The sequence below is a fragment of the Phodopus roborovskii genome, unplaced genomic scaffold (genome assembly GCF_943737965.1).
Source record: "Phodopus roborovskii unplaced genomic scaffold, PHOROB, whole genome shotgun sequence".
In the NCBI taxonomy this organism is placed as follows: Eukaryota; Metazoa; Chordata; class Mammalia; order Rodentia; family Cricetidae; genus Phodopus; species Phodopus roborovskii.
In genome coordinates, this window is record NW_026126538.1 from 131,189 (window position 1) to 149,850 (window position 18,662).

The following is an 18,662-nucleotide window of genomic DNA, read 5'->3' on the forward strand; positions in this document are numbered from 1 at the left end:
TTAACAAAAGGCCAGCCCTGTTGAGGTGAAGTATTTCCTCATGGTCAGCTCACAGAACCTGTCCTCCAGAGGAGGCCAATCCTGCATCTCAAGCTTGTAGCAAAACTTGGTAATGTGTAAGCATCTCCCATGTGGTACTTGGTTTGGTTGCATGAGCAAGAAGAATAAAGGGGCCCTGGAGAGAAAGTGAGGTTTGGCATCCTGTAGTGGGATCATAGTCCCTGAAGAGAACCTATTGGTGAATGCAGTCAGTTGCAGTGGAGACCCCAGCATAATGAAGAAGTCAGGACTGTAGGATGGTCAGCAGGCACGACGGCAGATGTGGAGTGGAGCTGGTGTGAACCTATCAAACACATTTGTGCCATATGGCAGAGCTGAAGAAGAAGCTATATAAGCCTTTTGGAGCACAGAAAATCATGAGTCCCAAATGTTGGGGCATTCAGTTATTTATCTGTTCGAGTTTGCTTTTGCTTTGATTTGTCTGTAACTGTGCCCTGATTCTATTCTCTTGGAATTAGAAAGTACGTAACTTGTATTTTGATTGTACGGGAATCCACTTAATGAGATTTTGGATATTTTAATATTTTAAAGAGAATTTGAAGTTTTTAAGGTGTTTGAATTTTTTAAAGACTAGAACTTTAAAATAATTTTTATTACTGTTTGTGTGGGTGTGTGTACATGTGCATGAGTGCAGGTGCCAACAGAAGCCAGCTAAAATCATCTGGAAAGAAGGGACCTCAACTGAGGAAATGTTCCCATCAGACTGGCCTGTAGACAAGTCTGATGGGGCATTTTCTTGATTAATGACTGATGTGAGGAAGGACCAGCTCACTGAGCAGTGCTGCCCCTAGCTGTTTAAACAAAGGCAATCCAATAAGCTGTGGTCCTCTGTAGTTCTCCTTTGGTTCTTACCTTCAGGTTCTAGCCCTGAGCTCCTTCCTGCCTTGACATCATTCGGGTGATAGACTGTAATGTAGAAGTATAAGCCAAATAAACTCTTTCCTGCCCGAGTCGCTTTGGTCAGTGTTTTATCATAGCAGAATAGAACAAACTGAGACACACTGGTTTTAGACCATGTCTCCTTCTGAGAACCCAGGATGGAGCCACAGACTGTTGAAATGACTCCCTTTCTTCTAGCTTTTCTTTCATGGAACAGTAACTCTACCCTGATTTCCAGTTACTTTACTAACCCCATTAATACAGTTTATGTTTTGCTTACACTACTGGTGAGAAACTATCCCATTTGTGTGTGTAATGACAATGTTTTAACCAGTGTCTCTTCCTTAGTCGCTTTCCAAAAGCTTTATTTACTCTCTGAATACTGTCTGACTTGGTGCTAGGCATGTACATATCACCTGAGAATATCCTTGGAGTGTTTGTAAGCTGGTAGCCATCAAACTCAATTTCTGGGGTTTTGTTGCATCGCTTTGGGATGGGAGTGCAATGTGTTCCCTTATGCATGCCATTTGAGGCAACTCCATCCACAGTCTTTGGAGTCAGAGACTAAGGCCACTTTGAACAAGCCCTGCTGTGGTCCTTAGTCCTGCTCCCCTTTGGGTACATGCCCTACTGTGTTCACCAATCTAAGGAGCTTGGAGCTGGGAGAATGGAGTCAGAGCACCAGACAATTTATACTCTGAGGGTTAAGAAGACTCACCTGAGTAAACTGCATGTGACAAAAAGATTTTCCACACACATAAATAACAATATCCAGTTGTAGTGGATAATCTTAACTATCTGTTACACCTGGGGTACTATAACACATTCCAAGAACAAATCCATGTTATTGAAGGAACAAGTCATAAGACTCTTGTCTTGTTTCTTGGAGTTTTGTCAGAAGCATTCAGAATTTCCCTCACACAACTCCATTCTTGGACCACATGTACTGACACTACTGTTTAAAAATAAAATGACTGTGTATGTTTACATTGCTGTTCTATTTTGGGTCTTGGTTGAGAAGTGGTGGCAAAGGCTATTGATTTTCCAATATGGGTCTATAATTCCTCCTACTCATTTCTGGCTTAATGTCAGACTTCCATACCAAAGACCATTAGTAGATGTGTCCTAATGAATGAATGCCTCAATTCTTTATTAATTTTTTTTAGATTTTAAGGAAAATAGTACAACTGGCCAGGGGACCCAGGTGCTTCCACAAGGCTACTGATGTATAAGTACTTAGAATAATACACGTGCATTTGAAACAATGATGGCAGTGCTTGCCTCTGAAGTTTTCTGCTCAGCAACAGTGCTCATCACAATTTCATGAAGTGTATACAGTTGGCCTTGAGTTGCAAATTCACAGAAGCAGAAAGAGGACCAGTGATTTATGTATGTAAGATGTGCAGCTAGGAAGCAGCTGAGCCAGGATCCAAGTGAGGTTTAACATGTTCACATCCATCAACTTCCACAGTGTGTATACATACTGTCTCTGCATGTGAAGTATTGAACAGAATGGATACCTTTGAGTGCTGATTTGCTGGCTTAGAATACCTGCCTTAGAGTTGTCCACTATAGAAACTGTGCAATTGGAGAATGGGATGGAATCTTAAGTCAAAATCACATGCCCTTTCACTTAGTCCTTGGAGAGAAAGAAAACCCCACAAAGAGGATGCTCCGTATCCACAGAGGTGTGCCACCCAGTAATGGGGCAATCTCAGGCTGACAAGATCTCACACAGGGTGTACTTTGGGCCCAGTTGACCTGATACCGTAGTTGCCACTTCTTACTGTACCTTTACTAGAGGCAAAACTGGGACTGAGAAGTAGTCTTGTGCTTACTGATTCGGGTTAAAAACATGTGCAGAGGTGAACTTGTGCAAGATGGCTCAGGTAAAAGCACTGGCTGAGGCAAGACTGGCAACCTGAATGTGATCCCTGGAACTCACATAAAGTCCCACAAAGTGTGGAACTTCTGAAAGGAGAGAATTGATTCCACACATTCAATGTTGGTATGCAGATTCAGTAATACTGAATTTAAAATTTGTTTAGGGCTAGCAAGATAACTCAGGTAAATGCTTCAGCTAACTCCCTGAAGTTACCCTGTGACCTCAACAAGTACCATGGTACATGAAAGATTTTGTGTGTGTATGTGTACATTTGCACAAATATTTTTAAAAAGGGATTTTTGAATGTTAAATGTAGAATTTAATGTTGAGTGAAAAAATTCAGTCACATTAAGTTTATGAGCAAAAAGATCACCATTACATGAGTGTGGGAAGATGAGCAAAAAGAATCTGCCAAGAGTGATGTTATTGGTCGTCATTGGCTTTTGTTTGTTTGTTTTTTGTAGTGAATAGTTCATGAAGTTTTAAGATTTTAACTTTTAAAAAGTGCTGCCATTTTGAACGGGATTAAATGACCCTAAAATTGGGCTGGGAAGATGGCACAACAGTTAAGAGCACTTGTTGCTCTTGCTGAGGACCCTGATTTGGTTCTCCATACCCTTAGTCCGATTCTATTTCCTTACCTTTACATGTGTCAGCCGCAGATGTAGAGCACATACATACATGCATGCAAAACCCTCAAACACACAAAGTTGTTTAAAAATCTAAATCAACCTGAAGCTTATTCTGAATTTATTCATCTGCAGAAAGGTAAGTAGGCTTTTATTCACTGGATGGGAATATGAGCTCAAATGGCAGACATGAGGGTCAGTAAGGTTCTTTAGGCTCCTGGTCCTTGGAGCATCTTGTTAATTATATATTACGGTTTAGAAACTCTTCTATTATTGCCACAGGAAATTGTGTATATGTGCCTTTGGCCACGTCTTTTTTCCTGGTACACGACCTCCTGGAGAAAAGGAGACCTAGCAGAGATGCTGGAAGATAAAGGGAAACTAAACATATTGTCTGCCTTCCAAGTACGTTTAGAATAGAGGGTGTGCATAATACTTTCCAACTATTTAAAGACACTGTGAAATTAAGGACAAATATCTGTGAGATGGCTAATAAAGTTACTTGTTACTACCATTTGTCTCAAGTCCAGATCAAAGATGTATATGGAAAAATTACTTCCCTTACTGTCCCCCCCACCCATTGCCCACCAATAAAAATCTTAAATGGTTCCTAATGTGCCAAGGATGGTGTTTCTCTTCTTCCATGAAAGACAAAAGCTCTTTGACTCAAATACACAGTTGGCTACATTTGAGTGCTGCAGCTGAACCTGAGTCCTGGGAAAACACAAGATACTGTAACTTCTGTCCTTGAAAAAGTTAAAGTCAATCAAGGGTCAGAGATAAAAAGTGAGCACAACTAAAGAATTGGGGATACATAAAGCATCACTGTAGGTGGCCTTTGTGTGCATTACAGTAACCAGTGGAAGATGAAATGATAGGTCTTCACTTCTCTTGTATATCCTTCTTGTACCCCTCCATCCTTCTCCCATCAAACCCAGAATCTTAATCGTGCAAAGCAAGACCTCACCACTGACCTAATTAATGCATAGGTCACTATGCTCTTTCTCTTGAAGCCATAAGACTGGTACCCATACCTAAGTCCAGCTGTAATGTGTTTTGTGATTAAATTACCAAATCCTTGTCCCTTGTCAAACCCAAAACTTCCTCCTGAATGAGGTCTTTCTGAAAAAATAATGAGGAACACACAAACCAGTTGGCCTCTATTACTGAGGAATTGACTCTAATGGGTTGTTACATTACCTTAGATTTCAAGTGTGTGAATGCCCTATTTTACTTTCACTTACAGTTTCTGTGATTTAAAAAAAAAAAAAAAGTGACAGGGGAGAAAGAATTTATTTTGGCTCCCAGTTCCCACTTACAGGTCACATAGGGTATTCCCAGTGGCAGGAACTTGAAGCAGGTGGTCACATCCGTGGCCAAGAGAAGATGCATGCATTCTCACCAGTCAGCTTTCAGCTGCCTCTCCTTTTCATTCAGCCCAGAGCCCAGTCCATGAAAAGGTGCTACTCACATCCAGGGTGGATCTCCCCAGCTCAACACATCAAGATTTCTCACTAGGACTGGAGAGAGAGCACTGATCACTTCAGCTCATAACCACGTAACTGGTTTGAGGGGATCCAGTGCCCTTGGGCACCAGGCATATATGTAGGGCACATAGACACATATGCAGGCAAAATCCAATCCTTCATAGGCCAACCCAATCCAATTTCTTACTGAGACCCTCTTCCTTAGTGATTGCAGATTTTGCTAAGTTGACAATTAAAACCAAACATCACATGTTTCACATCTTCCTTTCTGTATTAAGGAGAAGTGTAAATTGACTTGGGTCTGCCTTCTTTATGGAGTTAATTTTGTATTCAAAGTTTGAAATGTATCTCTTACAAGTAAGGTTTTTCCCCTGCCGGCCTGGACCCACAGCTGCACCAGCCCCAAAAAATACACAGAAACACTGTATTTGATACAAAGCTTAGGGCAGTTACTAGTTTCTTATCAGCTAGCTCTGTCTTAATGATTAACCCATTTCTATTAATCTAAGTATTTCCACATGGTCTGTTCTTACTGGAGAGAGAGGCCGGCATCCTATCCTGTAGGTCCTCCATCTTGGATCTCCTCCCAACTATTTCCTCTCTCCTCCTAGTCTCCTAGTCCCGCCTATCTGGCTTTCCTATTGGCCAACAGTGCTTTATTCATTATACAATAAGAGAAGCATATTTACAGAATGATATCTCCCATCATCTCTTTTCTGACTAAAATAAAAAAGGGTTTTAACCTTAACATAGCAAAATATATCACACAACAGTTATCAAATAAGAATCACAGTTAACAATATTTAGTCCGTTAACATTTAGTAAGATTTAAAGAAAATATTCTATCATCGATCCTATCTTAGTGCATCTAAAGTCCTATATGTAACTTATCTTTAATCCTAATTAAGGAAAACTATAACCATAACTATCTGTCTTTAACTCCATCAAAGACCACAGAAGGATAATATATAAAGTCTAGAAATGACAGAGACAACTCACTGCCTGGTCAGTCACCCAAAGTTTTGTAATCTTCCATCTTCAGCCCATAGGCCATAGTGTGTCTGGCAGACTCCTCAGCAAAGCAGGAAACTTTAAACTGTCCATCTGTTTTGGCATGTTGTCAGTCATTTTTCTCTGTGTCCTGCAGAATGTCTGGCAGACTCATGAAGCAGGAATCCTGTAGCAATGTCCATCTTGTATCAGCAGTCATTTTTCTGTGGGTCCTACATGTCCAGTTATACAGCATAAAGTTAAACAGTCCAGACAAGAGCAGTATCTTGTCCAAATGGCTAGTCTTGCCATATTGGAGGCAAACTCCATAACATGTCCATTTTCCTTTCTGACGCAGGTGGTGGTGCCAGGAGCAATTGTGCCTCACTGTTAAGAAAAACCCTAAACCATTTTAAATGCCATATTTTGTAGGCCTTTGAAAGGTTTAAAGAATGCCTATTCATCTCAAATACATACTTCTCTACATATCTAGAAAACCTAATTCACCTAGCTATAAGTTTTGACTGTTATAGGTAACTATCTAAAATCTGTATTAAATTATACATTTCATTTCTAAACGAGCTATATAAACACAATACCTAAACAAGAGAAATATACATATCACAAAATTGATCTTAAATTTGTATCAATAAATGAATATCCATTTTAAAACAAAGTATTCATATCTATACCATAATTTCCCTTTTTCCTTTTAAAACGATTGGTTGTGGTCATTAACCATTTATAACCAAGCCCACTTAAATAAAAGCAAAAATTTATAAACAATATTTGGAAATTTGAGTGTCGTTCTTTCCAAACTGCTTCCTGCTGGTAGGGGGCGCTGTCATGGGGGATCCTAAGAAGATGAAGAAATCCTGGCTGTAGTATGTTTTGAATGTTGAATCACCTGGAACACTGTTTCAGGAGGTCTTGCTTGATCAAACCATGTTAGTCTGGAAGGAATCCACAGCTTTTCATTTTCTGTATAAACAAAAATAGAAATCCTTTTCCCCAGTAACTTGTCCTTGAACTTAAATTTTGGAGTCAAAGCATTTTAAAAATATATAAATTGAAGTAATCCAGCAGCATTTCTTTTAACAGTTGTTATTATTTTCTCAGCAGTCAAACGATACAAAGACAATGTGATACAGTACAGTATTCAGATTATCTCTGTGCTTTCCATCTTTACGTGGCTTTTTTATTACTCTATTTCTTCTACTTCTGTTTTTACGTAGCAGGTACCTTCAAGGCTCTTCATAGCATATGCAGAATATTTATGAGGTGAATCTCTAAATCCAGTTCAAGGTTTGTGATATACCAGAAGAGAATAATATTGGGAAATATCTATCTATCTATCTATCTATCTATCTATCTATCTATCTATCATCTGTCTATCTATCTGCCTCCCTACCTACCTATCTACCTATCTATCTGTCTAATACTAGAAATCACATCCAGGGCCTTCTTGCTAAAAGTATTTAACCCATATGAAGAATGTGTACAGTAAAACTCTACACCATCTTCTCAACTTCAACAATTACAAATTCATGTTTAAGCCTATTTTGAATTTTACTTCATCTTAATTTCAATCTTCTCATATTACCCAGAAGTAACTTCTGGACAAAGTATGGGAAATCAGGCATTTTATGAACTTCTTAATAAAGGTCATGGATCTTAGGGCTGGGTCATGTACTGAGTCCTTGCTTACTTGTGCAAGAACTTGGGTTCAGCCTCCATAATTCATTATATGATAAGGCTTTGGCGTTTTGATTTTCTAAGATACAGTATCAACATATATAAGCTGGTGTTGAACTGCCTGTATAGCCCAGATTGAGAGTGAATTTCTGGAGGGCTGGAGGAATGGCTCAGTGGTTAAAAATGTGAATTCCTGATCTTCCTGCCTAAGAGAGTACAAGTTTGTCCCTGCTCCTTCTGTTTTAACTGGCACTGTCACCTGTCAGCTTTCTTTTCTTTCTTTTTTGCTTTCTTCTTCTTCTTCTTCTTCTTCTTCTTCTTCTTCTTCTTCTTCTTCTTCTTCTTCTTCTTCTTCTTTTCTTCTTCTTGTTTTTTGTTTTTGTCCCCACCACTTTTTCCAGAAATCTGACAGGCTTTTCAAATCCCCTCTTGTAAAATGCTTTCATTAAAATGTAGGATTCACAACTGCAGAGATGGCTCACTTACTTACTTGTTAAGACCACTTGCTGCTCTTGGTAAGGAACCAGCATTCAGCTTCCAGCACCCTTATCAGCTTAGAAATACCTGTAACTCCAGGCTTCTGGCCTCCATGAGCACTCATACACACATAGTATGTACTCAACACAGCTACATACACAGAAACAAAAAAATAAATCTGTTTTTAAATTTTATATGTGAGTGCTCTGCATGTAAACCTGCATGCCAGAAAAAGGGCATCAGATCCTATTATAGATGGTTGTGATCCCAAACATCTGTCTGGAAGAACCCTAAAAACAGATCTTAAAAATTAATGTAGGATTGTTGGGGATGGGGACAGAGAAGAGGAAAGTAGGTTAAACCAAACTAAGGATTTATGAAAATCCTTATGCTACTTTATAAGCTAATTAAAATGTATGATTTTAGCCAGGTGGTGGTATCACACACATTTAAACCCAGTACTTGGAAGGCAGAGACAGGCAGATCTCTGAGTTCAGGACAGGAAGATCATCACCAACTGGCAGCCTGTTTGTTTTCTAACAAGAGATCAAGAAAGGGTATAGACAGATTGGGCTAGATGGGGAGGTGGGGAGGAGTTGAGTGAGGGAAAACTCTAATAAGGATATATTATTAAAAATATGTTTTCAATTAAAAAAAAGAAGAGAGGGGAAGATGGGAGAGGGAAAGCTGGGAGAAGGGTAAAAAGGGGAAGGAGGAGAAAGGGAAGGGAAAAGATTAACAAAAATCCTTGTTGGTCATACAGCTCATTGTCCCACCAGATAGTTTGCCGACTGTTCAAAGGGACGTGATGAAATTCCCTTGTTAATATCTATTCTTAATAAGAGATAAGGATTTCTACTTGGGCTCTTGACAAGTAGAAACTATCATAAGGGTTTGTTTTTCATAAAGTGAGTCTTACAAATTGGTGAGGAAAGATGAACTTTCAATAAAAATTGTAGTAAGGGGCTGGAGTGGTGGCTCAGAGATTAAGAGCACCAGACAGGTTTCAGAGGCCCTGGGGCTGGCTTCGAGGTGTTCACATGACTTAACTCCAGTTTCAGGAGATCCAACCTACTGTGTCCTCCAGCAGCAACATACACACACAGGCAAAACACCTATACACACGAATAAATACGATTCTTAGAAATAAAAGCTTAGAAAGCAATGTACTAAGGAAGTATAAAAATCCAATGTAAAGGCTAAACCTTATAAATCTATTTAAAAATCTAGTTTCATGTCTTAAAATATTTTAATTTTTTTTTTGGTATGACTTCTTTTTTTTCTTTTATGTTTCTTGTTTAATCCTAGCATCCTCTCTTGGTCAGGTTTAGACTATCTAAGTTATATTTTTGGTCAGGTAGTTGGTCAGTATTAATAAACTTTGATCTGGTGATTTCCCTACTAAAAATATAAAGAGATGGCGAGTGGTTGAAAAATGTCTCAGTTATGTTTCTAATGCTGTAACAAAGCACCATGGCCTTGGCAATTTATAAAAGAAAACATTTATTGGGGCTTATGGTTCTAGAGAGCGTCCATGATCACATGGCCAGGAGCATGGGAGAAGGCAGGCACTACAATAGTACTTAGGCATTTACATCCTCACCTGCAACTTGGAGGCAGAGAGAGCGAGCTGGCTGGGAATCGGACAGGCTTTTGAGACTTCCAACCCTCCCCCAGTAACATATCTCTTCCAACAATGCTCCGAATCCAAACAGCTTGAGCACCTGAGGCTTAAGTATTCAAACATATGAAGCTATAGGGGCTATTCTCATTCAACCCACCACAAAAGATTTACACAAAGGTGACAATAATGTGTGTGGTCTCGTGTTTAATTTTATTAAAACAATTTTTATGTGTATGAGTGTTTTACCTGCATGTATGTATGTGCACCCACTTCATGCCTGGAGCCCATGGAGTTCAGAAGAGAAATCCCACATCATGGAGTACCTTTAGCCGCTAAAATCCATGCAAAAGAATATTTGACAACTTAGACCAGTGGTTCTCAACCTTCCTAAAGCTGTGATCCTTTAACACTGTTCCTTATGTTATGGTGACCCCCCCAACCTTAAAATTATTTTTGTTGCTACTTCATAACTGTAATTTGAGAGGTTTGCCAACGAGGTTGATAACCACTGACTTAGAATGTATTTGTGTTTGTATCATGTTACTTTGAAAAGCAAATGGACAAAGTGGGCCCTACAAATGACCGTTTGGGGGTTTTGTTTGCTTTTACAAGGATTAATGTAACTATGGCAAATGTTAGTAGCAGTTACAGCTGAGAGATGAGATTGTGGGCAATTTTCAGCTTTGACTTATTTCCATTTTCTGCAATTCATATGGATTTTGCAATTAGGAAAAAAATTGTAAGAGGTGCCTTAATTATAATCATTAATTACAATGATGCTTTGTTGGATGTCATTTCCTATATAACTTCCTTTCTACAAAGCAAAGGCGTATGAAAGAAAATACCACAGACCCATACTGTATGTTGGAGGGAGGGACCTTGTTCACTGTACTCTCGATTATTTTTTAATCATTAAAAATAGATTGTGAAAGCAAGCGTCTGGAAATCAAAGATAAGGCAATATTGACCCCAAATACTCTTAGTGCAGAGAAAAAGACTTCATCTTTGAAGGGGGAGGGGGAGAGTCATCTTTGTGCTAATAAAAACAGAACATTCTATCAAAGTTAATTAAAATTTTAAATTCTGTGTGCTTCCTCCTGAACTTAGCCCCAAATACACCACTTAAAGCACTAGAGTTCAAATACTGAACGTTCAGTGGCATTTGGCCATCAGATGCCGCTTCGGTCCCTGGCCCCTGGAGTGCAGTTCTGAGGACCGAAATCAGCAAAGCAGCAGAAACTGCTGACCGTTCCCCTCCCTCCCTTCCTTCCTCAAACTCTTGGCAGATGAGACGGATAGAGAACAAAGAAGGTCTGTCTTTAAAACAGTTGCATTTATACACGGACTTTTCCTTTCTTTTTTTATCGGCAAAATAATTTTCCTTTTTGAGTTTACAGGTGGCTATCTATCTTTTGTCACCGTTAACTAACAAATCCGAACGCTGCTTACGACAGATGGGCTATTCTCTATATCAGGGAAAAATCTGCCCTGTTCTCCTGTGTGTCAGGATGGCCGAGTGGTCTAAGGCGCCAGACTCAAGCTGAGCTTCCCTATCTGGGGATTCTGGTCTCCGTATGGAGGCGTGGGTTCGAATCCCACTTCTGACACAGTAATGTTTTTCTCATCTCACCTTGATCAAAACACATACTTAAATATCCAGCCACGTCTTTTTGAAAATTGACCTTACAAACTTTGTAATAGCTCAGCCGACACTGACCGTAGAAGCGGAAGCACGGCTACGGTTTTGAGGACGTGAAGTTCGCTCAGCTGTGCTGCCTTCCTGAAGAGGCGACCGTGAGGAACACTGAGCGGCGGGTGTGTCCAGGGGACCCGGCCACCAGAGATCCACTTTACCGCAGCAAACGTTTGGCCACGCGCCTTGCCCGCAGCGAGTGTCCCAACCCCGAAGCACTGTGAGCTCCACAGCGCCTCCTGTACGGGTCGCGGGGTAAATCATCGTTCATCTCCTTAGACCAAACAGAGCTTGCAGCTTTCCGCTGTTTAGACAGTGCTTTCTACAGGCACCCGTGTGATCAACATTGGTGGGGCTTCGTTGTTGTTTTGGCTTGGTTTTAACAAACACAAAACCCAGCAATAACTATTCTCCTTTTTATTTTCACTCACTATTTGTTAGGTTGTAAATTGAACCATTGTTGTGTTCTTCCTCACGAAGGAGTTATTGTAAATCAGCAGAATGAATGCAGCCTGTTACTTGCAGAGGTTGCAGACATGCAATAAAAACAGAAAATTTCTAGGAATGCGTTCCATTTCCTTACTTCGTTCTCTCTTTCCTTCCTTCCTTCCTTCCTCCCTCCTTCCGTCCCTTTTCCCCTCCCTTCTTCCTTCCTTCCTTTCTTTTTCCCTTCTATGTCCCTGACTCTCCCTTTCCCTTCCAGTCTATTGTCCCTGGTATCCTGTGGGCTCTGCACACTTTGCCTCCACAAAACTACTTTTTTATTTCAAGAAAACGAAACAGCTCATGTAAAAGAAAGATTTTAAATTCCTTTTAGAACCCACTCTAGTACACACGGTTTCTTTCTCTTGTGTCGACCCTATATGTCTGGATTTTTTTTTTCTTCCTTCCATGCTCAAATTCCTAGAATAGGACCCAGTTACTTTCTGAAAAAAACTTTCAGAAAGCTTGTGGGATGATTAGTCCTCACCCCCCAACCTCCCCCCATTGTTAAAAGTAAAGTATTTGTGTGTCGGGGGTGGAGGTGATGCCTGTTTTTAAGTTGCTGGTCTTCAAAAACTTTCCCAAATGCTACAACTTCCCAGTGTTATGTAGCTCCAAGGGAAAAAGAAAAAAAAGGAAAAAAAAATTCCCTAAATGGTTCTTGGTCTTTCAGTCCCTTGATGCGCACGCGAACACACACACACATACACACACACACACACACAGTGGTTTGATGAAGGTGGATGGGGTTGTGACCATGACAGTGTTAGTCTTAGGTGTCCCTCCCTTCTTCTTCTTCTTCTTCTTCTTCTTCTTCTTCTTCTTCTTCTTCTTCTTCTTCTTCTTCTTCCTTCTTCTTCCTCCTCCTTCTTCTTCCTTCTTCTTCCTCCTCCTCCTTCTTCTTCCTTCTTCTTCCTCCTCCTCCTTCTTCTTCTTGAGAGAGAGAGTTTTCTCTGTATAATAGTCCTGGCTATCCTGAACTCAATCTGTAGACCAGGCTGGCCTCAAACTCAGAGATCCACCTGCCCTCTGCCCTCTTGGTGCTGTGATTAAAGGTGTGCACCACCACTGCCCAGACAGGTGGCCCTCCTTTTATGGGGTCTAGGTGAGAGTCCCTTTATTGGTTCTCAACACCCACATTTGTCTCACAACCCTCTGTAACCAGCTCTGGAGGATCCAATGCCTTCTTCTGGCATCTATAGGCACCACACACACACACACAGTGCACATGCATACATGCAGGCAAAACACTCACCCATATAAAAGAAAAATAAATGGAGGCTGGGCCAGGCAGGGCACACTTTTCATCCCAGAACTCAGAGGCAGAGTCGGGTGACATCTGTGGGTTCAAGGCCAGCTTGATCTACATAGGGAATCTCACATCTGTCAGGGATACATAGTGAAGCTGTCTAAAAACACAAACAACTAAACACTGATGGCAACATCAAGCAGGTAGCTTACAATAGGGCAGGAAACCTCCTAGTTATTGGCTATCTAGTGACATTAGCCTTTGGGTTTGTGGGTTTGGGTTCGTAGAAGCTAAAGTTCTGTTTGTACATTCCAAAATAATTACTTATTATGCATATGCCCACATGTAAGTGGACTATAGATGGGTATTTAAAAGTATAAAGTTAGCCCAAGATAATTTGGCTGTGGACCTGCAGCCTTCCAGATCTTCATGACTCCAAAAGTTTAATCAGCCAGTCAATCTTGTAGAATTCTTTTAAGACGGATGCCTTGTTTCTGTTCACAACACAGAGTAAGACACCTATAAATGGTGTTTGCGGTTGCTAGAAAAACACCAAGCCGCCTTCAGTCCAGAAAGCTGTCAAGGGAAGAAAACAAAGGTTAACTCTGGAGCCCGTAGGCAGTTTTTCTGCTGCAGGAAACTTAGGAAAATCACTAAGACCTCCAGTGTGCTAGAGTAGCCTTGCTGTGTGATGTGAAAATCCATCCCAAGATCGCTACACCTGGTCAGGTGGAAGTAAATTTGTACTCCTCCTTCCTCAGCTCAGTGGCCTGAAAACTGGGAACTACTGTCTGGTAAGGTGAGGTGGGTCGGAGCTGCAGGGACTCGATGGTTTAGGCACTGAGCAGAGGAGGGACGCCCTTTGTGGGCCTGCATGGCAGGCTCTGCACAATGAACTCATTTCAACCCCTGACTGGACTATAGTTGGCCCCTGCCATTTCTCTGGTTTCTGGAAGAGAATGTGCTCACAGCCAAGAGCTTGAAATTAGAGCTTTTCCTCTCCATCCTTTTCCCTGAGTTCACTGAGAGACATATTTGGCTTTTTCATCTCAATCTGTTGCATTGTTACACAGAAAGTATGCTCACACCTGAAGCTTAGAGAGAATTCCTCTTGGGTTCTAGACCAGTCTGACTATGGAATGAGATGATGTCTTCATCTTTTTCTCTTTTACCCAAATGTTTGTCAAACCATCATGTACATTCTGGGGGGACCATGTCAATAGGAAAGTTGTTAGATAAATAGAGAAAGTTAGGGATTTTTGGTAGAGATAGACACAGAAGTGAAAAATTCTCGCACAAGTGCTATGACATAGGAAAAAGCCATTAATTGTTTGGAAATAAGGAAGACAAGAATCTTTTTATTCAGGAGTGGTCTGTGATATATTATCTTTGCATATAAGTCCTAAAAATCATCATTTTACAGCATATAAATAATTTTTCCTCCAGTTTCTAATATGGTAGTTTCTTGTGTTGTTTCCTTTAGGATGGATGTGTGGGTATCTGGGTTTCCTTGATCATTACAAGTGGTAGAGTTTCCTACTTTGCACCCAGGAGAGAGCAACAAAAGAAATACCTAAGCCAGAGGAGCTCAAAGAATTCAGAGGAACCTGCAGGAATTGAGATACTGAAGGGGGAGAAAGATGTGTTTGGAAACAGGAAATCAGCATCATGGGAAGAAATTCCCACACTGGGGAGATTCTTTCCTAATTCTGGGAATCAAGAGGCATCCAGAACTCTTCCAGATTAGCAGAGAGCCAATTCTGCAGCTGATAGAGCAGTTACTGCCCAGGACCTTCAGACCTACATGACTGTCTTAGTTAGGGTTTATATTGCTGTGAAGAGATACCATGATTATTTGATTAGGGTGGCTCAGAGTACAGTTTTAGAGGTTCAGTCCATTATCATTGTGGTCGGGAGCATGGCAGCATGCAGGTAGACATCCTGCTGGAGAGGTAGCCTGAGACAGTCACATCTTGCCAGCAACAGGGAAGTTGTGTGAAACACTGGGTGGTATCCTGAGCATAAGATACCTCACAGTGATGCACTTCCTCCAAGGTCTCACCCACTCCAACAAAGCCATATCCTGTAGATCAAAGTTTCTGGTCTCGCCCAGTCCTGCAGTTGTTTAATCCCAAATAAATACACAGAAGCTTACATTAATTATAAACTGTCTGGCCAATGGCTCAGGCTTCTTATTGGCTAGCTCTTTCTGAATTATTAACCCATTTCTATTAATCTGTGTATCTCTTCGTGGTCTTGGCTTCCCAGTGATGCCCAGGTCTCTTGTTTCCTTAGCAGGTACATGGCATCTCTCCAACCCACCTACCTTTTCTATCCCTGTTTGAATTTCATGCCTGGCTAAATCCTGCCTGTCCATTGGCTGAAACAGCTTTATTCATCAACCAACAAGAGAAACACATTCATAGCATACAGAAGGACATCCCCCATCACACGCCCTGATAGTGCCATTCCCCTATGAGATTACATTCAAACTACCACAGTAGTTTAACAATAGAAATTAATCTTCTGCAAAAGATGAAGGTTCCTTGGATTCAGTTTCTTATGGGGGCTCTTTTCATCAGCTGCTCGTAATGTCCTCATATGGCATAGGTGAGGGGCTCGCTCCCATCCAAAAGTAGTCATTGAGTCTATCATGGAGCCTGTACTACCATAGCATCACTCAATTGACCTCTTTAAAGGCCGTATCTCTAATTGTCACTAAAGGCGTGTCTCTAAATGTCTAATTGGTGGTAGTGGTTGTTATCAACAGAAGAGGTTTCTTGCGGGGAGGGGATACCCAATTCAATCTTTACCTCACCCACTGGTTCACTATTTCTTCATCTTTTTTTTTTTCTTTTTTTCTTTTTCTTTTTTTTGTATTTGAGATAGGGTTTCACAATCATCCTGCCATGGCTTCTAGAAAGCTGGGATTACCAGTGTGTGATACCACATCTGGCTTTTATTACATCATCCAATAAAGAAAAATTCAGTATCAAAAAAGTAGAAAGAATGTGAACACAGGAAAAACAAACAAACAAACAAAAAACCTAATATATTTAACATCAAGAACGGAAAACCATGCTAACATTTCTTTTCACCAAGACCCTTGTGCCAATTAGGGTGTTTGCTTGTTTTGTACTCCCTTTACAATTCATGGCCTCCTTTTCCTTAATAGTTTTACTCCACACACACACACACACACACACACACACACACACACACACTTCTAACTATATAAATTACTTTTATCACATTATTATTTCATGACTGACTACTTGACATTGGATAACCAGTAGGGGGTCTCTTCTCTGGAGGAAGAGGTCTCTTCTCTGAAGAAGACCATTTCTCCCTGCCCTCAGTTGATTGTAGTTCTTTGTCTAGGAGTTGAAGTCAGGTGAGGTTTCCACCCTTCCGTGTGCAGGTCCTTGTTTAGGGAAATCCTGGGCTAGTTTTGCCTTTTTCTTGATAAAGTATTTGTTACATAGTAAACACCTCAAGTACACAGTTAAACACTAGCTCCATCTATCAGCACGAACTGTCAAGACAAGACTCAGGAGATACAGGAAGAAAAATGTTTTTCAAATTCAGGAAGACAAGAAGAGGAAACAAGAAAATGCCAAAAACACAACCGACCACGAAGGGACTCGAACCCTCAATCTTCTGATCCGGAATCAGACGCCTTATCCATTAGGCCACGCGGCCGAGCGGTGGGGAGGGGTACTCACGCAATAGTCAAACGAAATATGACTAGGTAGAAGTGGGGCTTCAAAGAGAAACAGCAAAGATTCAGTATAACAAAACAGTTCCTAATTTGGAATAAAAATTTACAAAGACTTCAAAAATGTAGAGATTTTGGGAGTTGCATAGCTAGGTAGCAGGTAGTTCAATGCTTCCTCCTTGTGAATGCGGCTAATGTTCTATGACCCTAGAAGCACAGAGATGTCCAGCCAGAACTCTGGGGACCTTACAATGTGAAGGAGGGAGTGGAGGAACACTGATGGATGGGAATCAGTTAGGGTTTGCAGCCGGCAAGCCTTTAAAGAAAGCTTGTGTGAAAGTGCGAAGTTGGCTTAAGATTCGTTTTCTTAAGAAAGAACGGTTACTAAAGTTTGCAAAGTCAGTTTTAGAAAGGATGTAGAGGGCTGGAGAGTTGGCTCAGCCGTTAAAGGCTAGGCTCACAACCAAAAATATAAGAAAGGATGTAGAAAATGCAGTCTTTGGGGAGGTGGAGGCAAGAGAACCGAGAGCTCAAGGTCATCCCTCAAATACCAAGAATTCTGGGCTTCATGCAAGCCTGGGCTATGAGAGGAGTCTTGTCCCTGAAACAAAACAAAAAGCAATATGAAAACACAAAGAGCATTCTACTTGAGACTCAAACGATCTGAAATTGTAACGGGTCTGCTTCAGCTGCAGATGGAGTCCTGTGAATTCAGCACAGTGCTCAGCCATGAATTTATTCTTTGATTTGAGAGGTTTTCTGGGCTTTTCTTTTTCCTAGAATATTTCTTTAATGGGCAGTTGGTTGACTCCACTGATATTCAACACACGGACTAAGGAGTCTCCTGTTAATAGAATTGGAATCTGTGCAGGACACATTCTAACTGTGCTGAGTGTGAAAGGGACCGTACAAAAGAGGCCTGTCTGTAGGTGGACTCCATAACTTTGTTTATTTCTTTGTAACTAGTTTATTACTTAAAAATAACTAAAAAGACAGAGTCTCAGTATGTAACTCATGCTAGACTGTAGCCTCAGTCTTCCTGCTTCAGCCTCCCAATTGAGGGTACATCAGAAGACACCCCATTATTTTTGGGTGTTCACTTTCATTTGTTCTGTTTTGTAGAAAACATATATAGTAGAATATGTAAGCATGGGACTAAATAGTCTGTGGTTGGATCTTCAGTTTAGTTTTATGTCAACTTGACACAGGCTAGAGTCGTCTAACAGCAGGGAGCCTCAAAATGACAGAACCGCAACTATAAGTTCAGGTTGTAGGAATGCCTGTGGAGTATTTTGTTAGTATTGATGGGGGACTGCCAAACCCTGGATTGGTGGCATCCCTGGAAGCTGATGGTCTGAGTCTATAGAAAAGCAGGCTGAGCAAGCTCTGTAAGAGTAAGCCATTAAGCAGCACCCCCCATGGGCTTTATATCCAGCTCGTGCCTCCAGGTTCCTGCCTTGTTTGAGTTTCTGTTGATGGTTGACAGTGTAAGCCAAATAAACACTTTCCTCCCCAAGTTGCTTTGGTCATGGTGTTTTATCACAGCAATAGTTACACTAACTAGGGCAGTTGAGATTCTTGTCTTGTGGACCTCTTCCAGCCACTATTGCAGAAATAAGGCAAAAGCCATGAAGATTGGTGAACAAAAATCAAGTTTGTTCTTATATTTGGCAGAGTGTCAGAGAAGAGTGCTTTCTCTGCTGTCCCTGTGCTGTCCTGACCGTTCACACATCTGCATTATTTAATCTAAAATGCCTTTTCCTCCAGCTCTCCCACATATGCCATTTCCCTTC

The 18,662-nt window shown here is 40.9% G+C and overlaps 2 non-coding genes across 2 annotated transcripts; one reads left to right on the forward strand and one right to left on the reverse strand.

Moving 5' to 3' along the window:
- The first annotated feature begins 11,228 nt into the window (after positions 1–11,228).
- On the forward strand, positions 11,229–11,333 carry Trnal-caa (transfer RNA leucine (anticodon CAA)). Its single transcript has 2 exons — positions 11,229–11,266; positions 11,288–11,333. It is a non-coding gene; the product is annotated as a tRNA-Leu (tRNA).
- Positions 11,334–16,780: 5,447 nt separating this feature from the next.
- Positions 16,781–16,853, reverse strand: Trnar-ccg (transfer RNA arginine (anticodon CCG)). Its single transcript has one exon. It is a non-coding gene; the product is annotated as a tRNA-Arg (tRNA).
- Positions 16,854–18,662: the final 1,809 nt, after the last annotated feature.